The 7,778-nt window shown below is 38.5% G+C and overlaps 1 non-coding gene across 1 annotated transcript; it reads right to left on the bottom strand.

Annotated features, from left to right (window-relative positions):
* Positions 1–724: 724 nt before the first annotated feature.
* Positions 725–919, bottom strand: LOC128739010 (U4 spliceosomal RNA). The gene has a single exon (XR_008412155.1). It is a non-coding gene; the product is annotated as a U4 spliceosomal RNA (small nuclear RNA).
* Positions 920–7,778: the final 6,859 nt, after the last annotated feature.

Below are 7,778 nucleotides of genomic sequence, written 5' to 3' on the forward strand. Positions count from 1 at the left end.
CGGTCGGTCGGTCGGAGATATATTTCGGTTGTTAGCTGCATGCTACAAACTGCTTTATTATGTTGTCACTTTCCGTAGTGAATAAAATAAATATATGGTTGGCGTAGTAAATTTAGCTAGCGCGCTGCACTAAATCATCTTAATATGAAAAATTTATTCGAGATGCATACAAAACGTGACAATTTTATGCATGTTTCCTCCATTCTTTCGCAAAGCGGTTCAGCACAGCTTAGGACCCCCCGAAGGAAGCGAAGGAGAATGGGGGTTTGGGGGTTTGGCCACACACACCACACACCGTGCCGATTCGGCGGACCGGTTCTATCTGCGAAGTTTCTGCGGTCGTGATAAACAATTGCACCAGTTAATAACGGTCCACCGCTCGGAGTCGCTGCCAGCAGTTTCTTTGCGGTTGATGGTTGTCGCAAAACTTTCCTGGGATGCAGTCACCATTAGCCACACGGAACAACGGCGAATGGAAAGGATCGGGCGAGGGTGGAATTGCATGCTGGGAGCTGTCAGTGTTGCTTGCATCTACGCGTAGAATATTATTTCTGATGCAACGAGGTGCGATTGTAGAGAGTTTCTATACTTTTTAGTCAACTTGAAGGTGGTGGCTCTTTTTTGCTTCGAGCGAGAAAACACAGCAGCCGCTTCGATCATGGAGAAGGATTTGTGGAAAGATTGGTATACTTATTATTATGATTGGGTGAATTTTTCAACAGCGGCCAAAAAGATTGATGACTGAAACACTTACACTTATCGTTCTATACTGTGACTATCTTGTATGGCTGTACACACGTTTCAGGCTTAACACGTGAATCAGGTATAAGATTGATGAAATTGTTAAAACATTTTCAACCAGCAATAATTGCACCTCGGCAGAACCTCATTGGTTACGATATCGCCACTGCGCTAAGTTAGAACTTTTAACACAAGCTTTTTCAGGTGTTCTTGAAAACAAAAATTATGAAATAATTATGATACGACAGAATAAAATATTTATTTGTCCAATTTTTTATAGCCGGTTTTAAATTTTAGATTCTGATTTTAAATTCTATTGAGTTTTTTTGAGAATTAAATAATCAGTGTGTCCTCCAGTACGCTAGATAACCTGAAACATCCTTTTGGACATACATACTTCCTACCAAGTCCATGCGACTATTACAGTTTAGCCGATCGTCGATCACCCCAAGGTGATATTTTTTTCAAATGAGACTGTTGCACTGTGGTACCGCCATAGGCCAATAATCGAAAAAAAATTGTTTTGTTTTACGGTTCACATTTGAGCGTAAGACGTGTTATAGCATTTGACATTTTCGATATAAGCTTGAAAAGCACGTGGTTTTTGGATTGTGTATATTGTCACCGTAAAGCAAATTTCAGCTGGTTTTCATCAAGGAACTTTGAAAAGCATCTATTTCTTACAAGTTGAGCTAGATATTCACTCGTATTTAATTCACTGTTGTGCGTGAGTGGATCAGAATTTTGTATTTACAGAAAATCTAAAACATTCAAATTGACTTTAGTTTTTAACTATGATTCTACCCGAATCTAATCATCAAATTACTATCTACTGATTCATTTAAGTCTTAAAAATGAACCTGTAAAGGTTTTAGCTGCTAATACAGTATTAGCGAGTAATACTGAGTAATACTTGCTAATGAGTTTGGCGCCTTCGATTTAAGGATTGTTAGTTGAGAGGCATGATACGATGACTTTGATTAAATTTTAATTCATTTTACTACATAGCCTCTGTCAAGCAGAATTTGATAAAGTAATGTATGAAGAATTTGTAGAGCTAGTTATTGTGTACAATATTGCAGAACAAAGTTTTACTGCATCTTTTGTATTTACAGTGCTACCATACCGTTACTGTGTTACTAACCAAATGTACGTTCACTGGTTACCAACGGGATAGGAGCCGTATAGCATCGTAAATACAAAATTACAAGAAAGTTTTGTAAAGAAAATTTGAAGATGATAACTAGTTCTATAAATGCCCTCTGCATAACTTTTTCGAATTTTGCTTGGCTGAAGCGGTACACTTAAATAATCAAAGTCGAGCCAAAGTGAGTGCGCCATGCTTGAAAGTTGAAGAGGAATTGAGACAACTAATGATGGCAATACAGCGAACAAATTCTTGAAATGCTCAAAGTTTAGAAATAATTGGTTTAAAAGTGAAATTACTGGAACGTTGCAGAACTATTTTGTAACGCTCGTCCTCTGGGTACGCAATCAATACGGAAAAATTTAAGGAACAAGCTATAAACTGCTCGAATGCTGGTAGATGAATACTCATAATATTATCTTGTTCTATCTATTCATAAATTGCTCATTTATAATCATTTGGTGATTTATTACGTACTCGTTTCAATTGCAGAATTGTCTAAAGAAACAGCGGAATCGAATAGTAGAATTAGTATTTCATCCGCAGTTATTTGTCTACTTATAAATATTGAACTGTCGGCTTAAGACGGTCCGTTATCGATCCTGCGCCGAATGAATTATGGTCCTCCAGTTTTCAATCCTGAGTAACCTTTCTTCAAACCCCTCCAACACCAGCTGAACGTGCATCATCCTCGATAGCGCACATCTATCAGTGCGATGTCCACTCCGAAGTCTACGGCCTCTTCTTGATTCTCTGCTTAAATAATTTTGGCTACTCTCTCGTCGGGCATTCTAGCCACGAGACCAGCCCAGCGCAGACTGCCACACTGTACTATCTTCATTACAACAGCATATTTGAATTCTTAATGTAGCTCGTGGTTCATGCGTCTGCGCTACACTCCATTCTGGATTTTGCTCAATTTTACGCTAAAACCCCAAGCATTCGTCGATCAGCTTCTTTCAGCGTCCATGATTCATGTCCGTAAAGGGCCACCGAGAGGATTAGTGTTCTCTAGAGCGTCAGTTTTATGCGAATTTGCAAGCTACGGAACTTCAGCTACAAAATGTAATGCATGCGTAAAGGCCAATTCTCAGCTGCAATTAGTCGTTTTATTTTGCGACTTACATCGTTGTCACATGTCACGAGCATACCAAAATATATTCAGTTCCTCTTCGACACCAACACCATTTGGATTTCCACGCCATGCACTTCGTTTTGGTGGTGTTAATGGTAAGTCCCAATTTCTCAATAAATGAAGCCTTTAGCTCTTTCGCTGCTCTACTTTTGATTTCGGTGATATCTACGTCATCCGCAAAATCAAAAAGCACATGAGATGTGAGATCTCATCTGCTATTCTGACTCATAATTTTTACTCATCCAGTGTCACACGAATCAACGTAACTAGTTCTGTGGGAAAACCATGTCCTAGCGTTAACTGTCACAGCTCATTTCGTTTGACTGAATCGTATGCCGCCTTGAAATCCATAAAAATATGATGAGTCTGCAAGTTGTACTCCCGGAACTCGTCAGTTACTAGACGCAGGGTAAATATCTGATCCATCGTGAAGCGACCCTCATGAAAACCAGCTTGATCTCGCCGACGAAGAACTCAGTCAACGGACTCAGTCTAAAACACAGGATAGGGAGAACACCTTATAGGCAAAATTGAGCAACGTAATGCCTCGATAGTTTTTACTCTCAAGTCGATGTCCGTTTTTAAAATTATGGGAAATGAGGCCAATCAACCACTCCTCCGATATTTATTTTCCTCCCATATGTATTCTGTTCCTTATAATGAGGTGGCGAATTGTTTCGTACAGCTGCTCGCTCCCCGTTTTCAGAAGTTCAGCCAGGATACCATCCTTTACAGCAACCTTACCGTTTTTCAGCTCACTGATTGCTCTTTTGACCTCCTCCTGTGTTGGTGGCTCCACAGTTTGGCCGTCGCTCAAAATTCTGATCCTGTACCTGCTGATCTTCGTGTTTACTTCTGTATTCAACAGCGTCTGGAAATATCCTTCCACCTGGCTGCTACCGTCGTTTTGTCAGTAAGCAGGTTGCCAGCACTATCATTGCACATCACAGGCATGGCTAAATTCTTGCACCTGACCGTTTTGTAGAAACTCCGTGTGTCGTTGCTGACAAACCTCTCCTCTGGACTGGCGAGCACGTGCTCTTCGTACTGGCGTTTTTAGACGGTGGTTTCTTTTTTCCGCAGCTCTACCAAGACGAACCAAAAAGATTCGTGCAGAGTCTCGGGCATTTCTCACATTGGAATCGTGTGAAGAAATTCTACAGAGGATTCGCACAGAATACCTTGCTTATAGAAGCAGGATTCTTATAGAGGAATCCAAGAGTTTAATCCCAGGAATAGCTATAACTCGGCGCGGGAATCGCCTGCACTATGAACTGTTCTGTTCTGACGTGTAGACGCAGTAAGCTACTCATATATATTGAACTATTGAAATCCTATCATTTGTCACGCAAATCAAATCAAATATTCTCGCTGCAGCAGATCCTCTAAAAAGTCCATGAATACAGAATTCAACGCACAATTATTTCATTGATTTCAAAGTCGCGTATGATACCATCGACCGTAAAATCATGGCCATCAACGTGATGGTCCTTCATGAGGGCTGTTCAACATGCCGTTACAGGATGTTATGAAAGGAGCAACACACAGGCACAATCTTCAGCAAATCTAGTTAGTTCGTCTGCTTTCCCAATGGAATGGATATTGTCGATAAAACAGCATCTATGGTGGTGGCTGAACAAACTAAAACTCAAAGTAGCGAATATTGGGTTGAAGAAAAATGCGTCCAAATTTACTGTCCTTGTAACGCTGATATCTTTTGAGTAGATGTCGTTTTTTGTGTTAATTTACTATCATGAGAATTTTGCAAACTGGAACCCCTAATCTGAAAGGCCCGGTGGGCCGTTTGGCTTCCAGTCCGCCCCTGTCATTTGCCACACTTTTTTATTATTTTACAATTTATAAATGGCCAGTTTTAGGTTCCGGTGGTACTCTAAACGGAAGTTCCGTAGTGTGGAGCATGAACGAATGCTCTACAGTATAATATATTCATTCTTACTGACTCAAAATGAGGTGGCAGCAGCAGATTTCGTTTTATTTTATCTGTTACTTATGACGTGAAAAAATAATCCCACTGCGATCTGGAATATCACGGGGAAAATGGATCCAAAATTTGCTCATATATTTTTTCATTGAAGGTCAATCTAAGGTGGTTCTTTGAAGACAAGTTGTATAAAAATCGATCAAAAAATAGTAAAGATAGAGCCAAAAGTGTAATGGCAAGTACACTAATTTTTGAAGTCCCGGCGGGAACGTAAAGGTAAAAGTAAGTATACAATAAGGCCGAACCTACACAATTGTGTAGGTATGAAAAGCAATCTGCATAAGTAAGTTGTAAAAGTTATTTCCCGTAAATTTTTAATTACATCAATTAGAAATACTTATTACCAATATTTATTTATCTAAGTAATTTCGAAATACGGATCCAGTAAGAAAATACGACAGATAAAACCTTTTGCTGTTTTCACAAGATTTTGAAGACTAAACAATAATTAATCCAAACACAAAAGATAACTTCTTTTCAGCTATTTTCTATTTTTTCTACGAGTTACGATGTTTACACAAGAGATTGGTGCCATATTTGTAAAAGTACGACGTTTAGAAAGGAGAGGAGAAATTTTTAAAAGTAGTCATGTCTCTCCTACACAATTGTGTGGGCTCGGGCTTAAAGGGATATGAATTTGGCCTTCAAAATGTTCTTAAATTTAGATTTAAAATTAAACTTGAAATCAATGTTTAAAATGAACTTATCTTAGGTTGAAAATTGGAATTGAACAGGAAATATTGGACTTAAATTGACTCTTAAATTTTCCTGGAAACCGGACTTGAAATTTGAACCGGATTTGAAATTGAACAGATTGGACGTAAAACTGGTCTTTTGGAGAAGGTAGGATAGTTGCTGCAGCCTAGGCACGCCAGTGATACTGGTTAATGTGAATATGGTTAATTACAGCTAATTTTGAATAGTTAATTTAATATTTAGCACAAATGGTCAGTCAATTTTGTGCTCGAATTAGTCTTGATCAACACTTTTCAAAATTTCTATTGTGTTGCCATAGTGACTTTCTACGTTATGTAAACAAACTAGTGCATTTTAAGTGAACGCAAGGGACAAATATGTTTAGTTCGTAAGAAACAAATTAAAGCCATCGAAAAACAGATCAAATTGTGTAAAGAGAAGAAAACTTTCCCATGTGATTTATTTCATTATCTTACTTTGGTCCGATAGCTATAAAATTGATTTTAAAATAAGCGAAAAAGCCTCAAAATCGAAAACTGAATTAAAACCCGATTTAATCCACGTGAAAGGAACCTTTCAAAGTTGACATGACGGCCGTACAACGCGCCTGTTCCAAACGGAAGCTTCGCCGAACAGCCGATTACGGACTGTTTCCAAATGTTCACTTATTTTTCAACAATGGACAATGTATCTTTAATTTCAGTAAATCAGGTATTCATCAAATAGCTTTGTCTGTTTTTTGACAGTAAATAAATAACCCATTCTGAGTCTGTATATAATACGAAAGTTTCATGAAATATAATTAGTTTGGGTTCCCGACGTTAGATCTTTCTCAGTATCAACACTTATCAATATTCAGTATTGATACTGAAGGAGATCTCACGTCGAGATCGCAAAATAATGAAAAGATTCGAAAGCAGCATTTGAACGAGTCGACCATCAGATCCTTTTAGCCAAACTTGACAAATTGGGAATTTTATCTAGCCCTGGCTAAGCTCTAATTTTTGTAAACGCAAAATTGCCGTTAAAGTCGGTTCTTCTCGATCAAATGCACTGTTATTAGCTTTTGTCGTAAAAAACAGCCATTGGTTTTTAACTATAGCAATAACGGTACGTTACTTTAGCGCAGTGATACTGTAACGGATCTTGACGTTGTATTAGACAGCCAATTGTCGTTACTCTTTACTGTTTCTTGGTTCGCTCCATTCTCGAGACAAGTTGCATTGTTTTTGGATTCTACGTATAGATGATTTTTGAATATTTTATTTGTAGAATCTGCGAACGTTGCCTTGGAGAAATCTGGATGTGTTTCCACCTCACTCTTACTGGGTTTTTATTCCACTTTGATCAATAATGTCATTATGATACTCAAGGCGGAATTTCCCCAGGAATGTGCCTCCCAAAAAAAAAAACATGACGCGGTTTATTGTAAAAACTAAAAATATTTTAAACTCTGTGCTTATATTCCTGCACCCGATACTGCAGATCTGTGCTTCCATCCCGATCTCCTCTAGTAAGGAAAAATCACGAAACAAAACTTTATTACCATTATGAATACCAGAGGGAAGAGTTCCCTCCAATCACATGTGGAAATCATTAACGATCTCGGTACGTCTCGATCCGATTGAGAATGCTACTGTTTATTTTTATTTACATTTCGTTATCTTAATACCCGATCCCGGCACACCAGACCGGCCAGAAGGGAGCACCCGACGATGAATGAATTACCGATGATCATCTTTGCGCTCATCATCACAGTCTCATAAATACAAATAAGCTGAGAAAATAGTTACTTTCGTCCCAATAGTACACATTTGGCTACCGAATGAGAAAAAAAACTAAATATCGCTGTTGTCGGAAAAGATCCAGCCAGTCAGTCATCAGCGAGTGGCTGTACAAACATCGTAAAACGAGCTTAGCGGCGACCTCAACCTTATGTCATACATCATCGCCAAGCGATTACCGAACCGAGTTCGTAGGGGATTGGGCGTTTTGTTTTGTTTTTTCTTTTTGGTTTTCTTTTCAAAGGTTATTTTTTGAAATGATTCGATAATATT

Source organism: Sabethes cyaneus, chromosome 2 (genome assembly GCF_943734655.1).
Source record: "Sabethes cyaneus chromosome 2, idSabCyanKW18_F2, whole genome shotgun sequence".
Classification (NCBI taxonomy): domain Eukaryota; kingdom Metazoa; phylum Arthropoda; class Insecta; order Diptera; family Culicidae; genus Sabethes; species Sabethes cyaneus.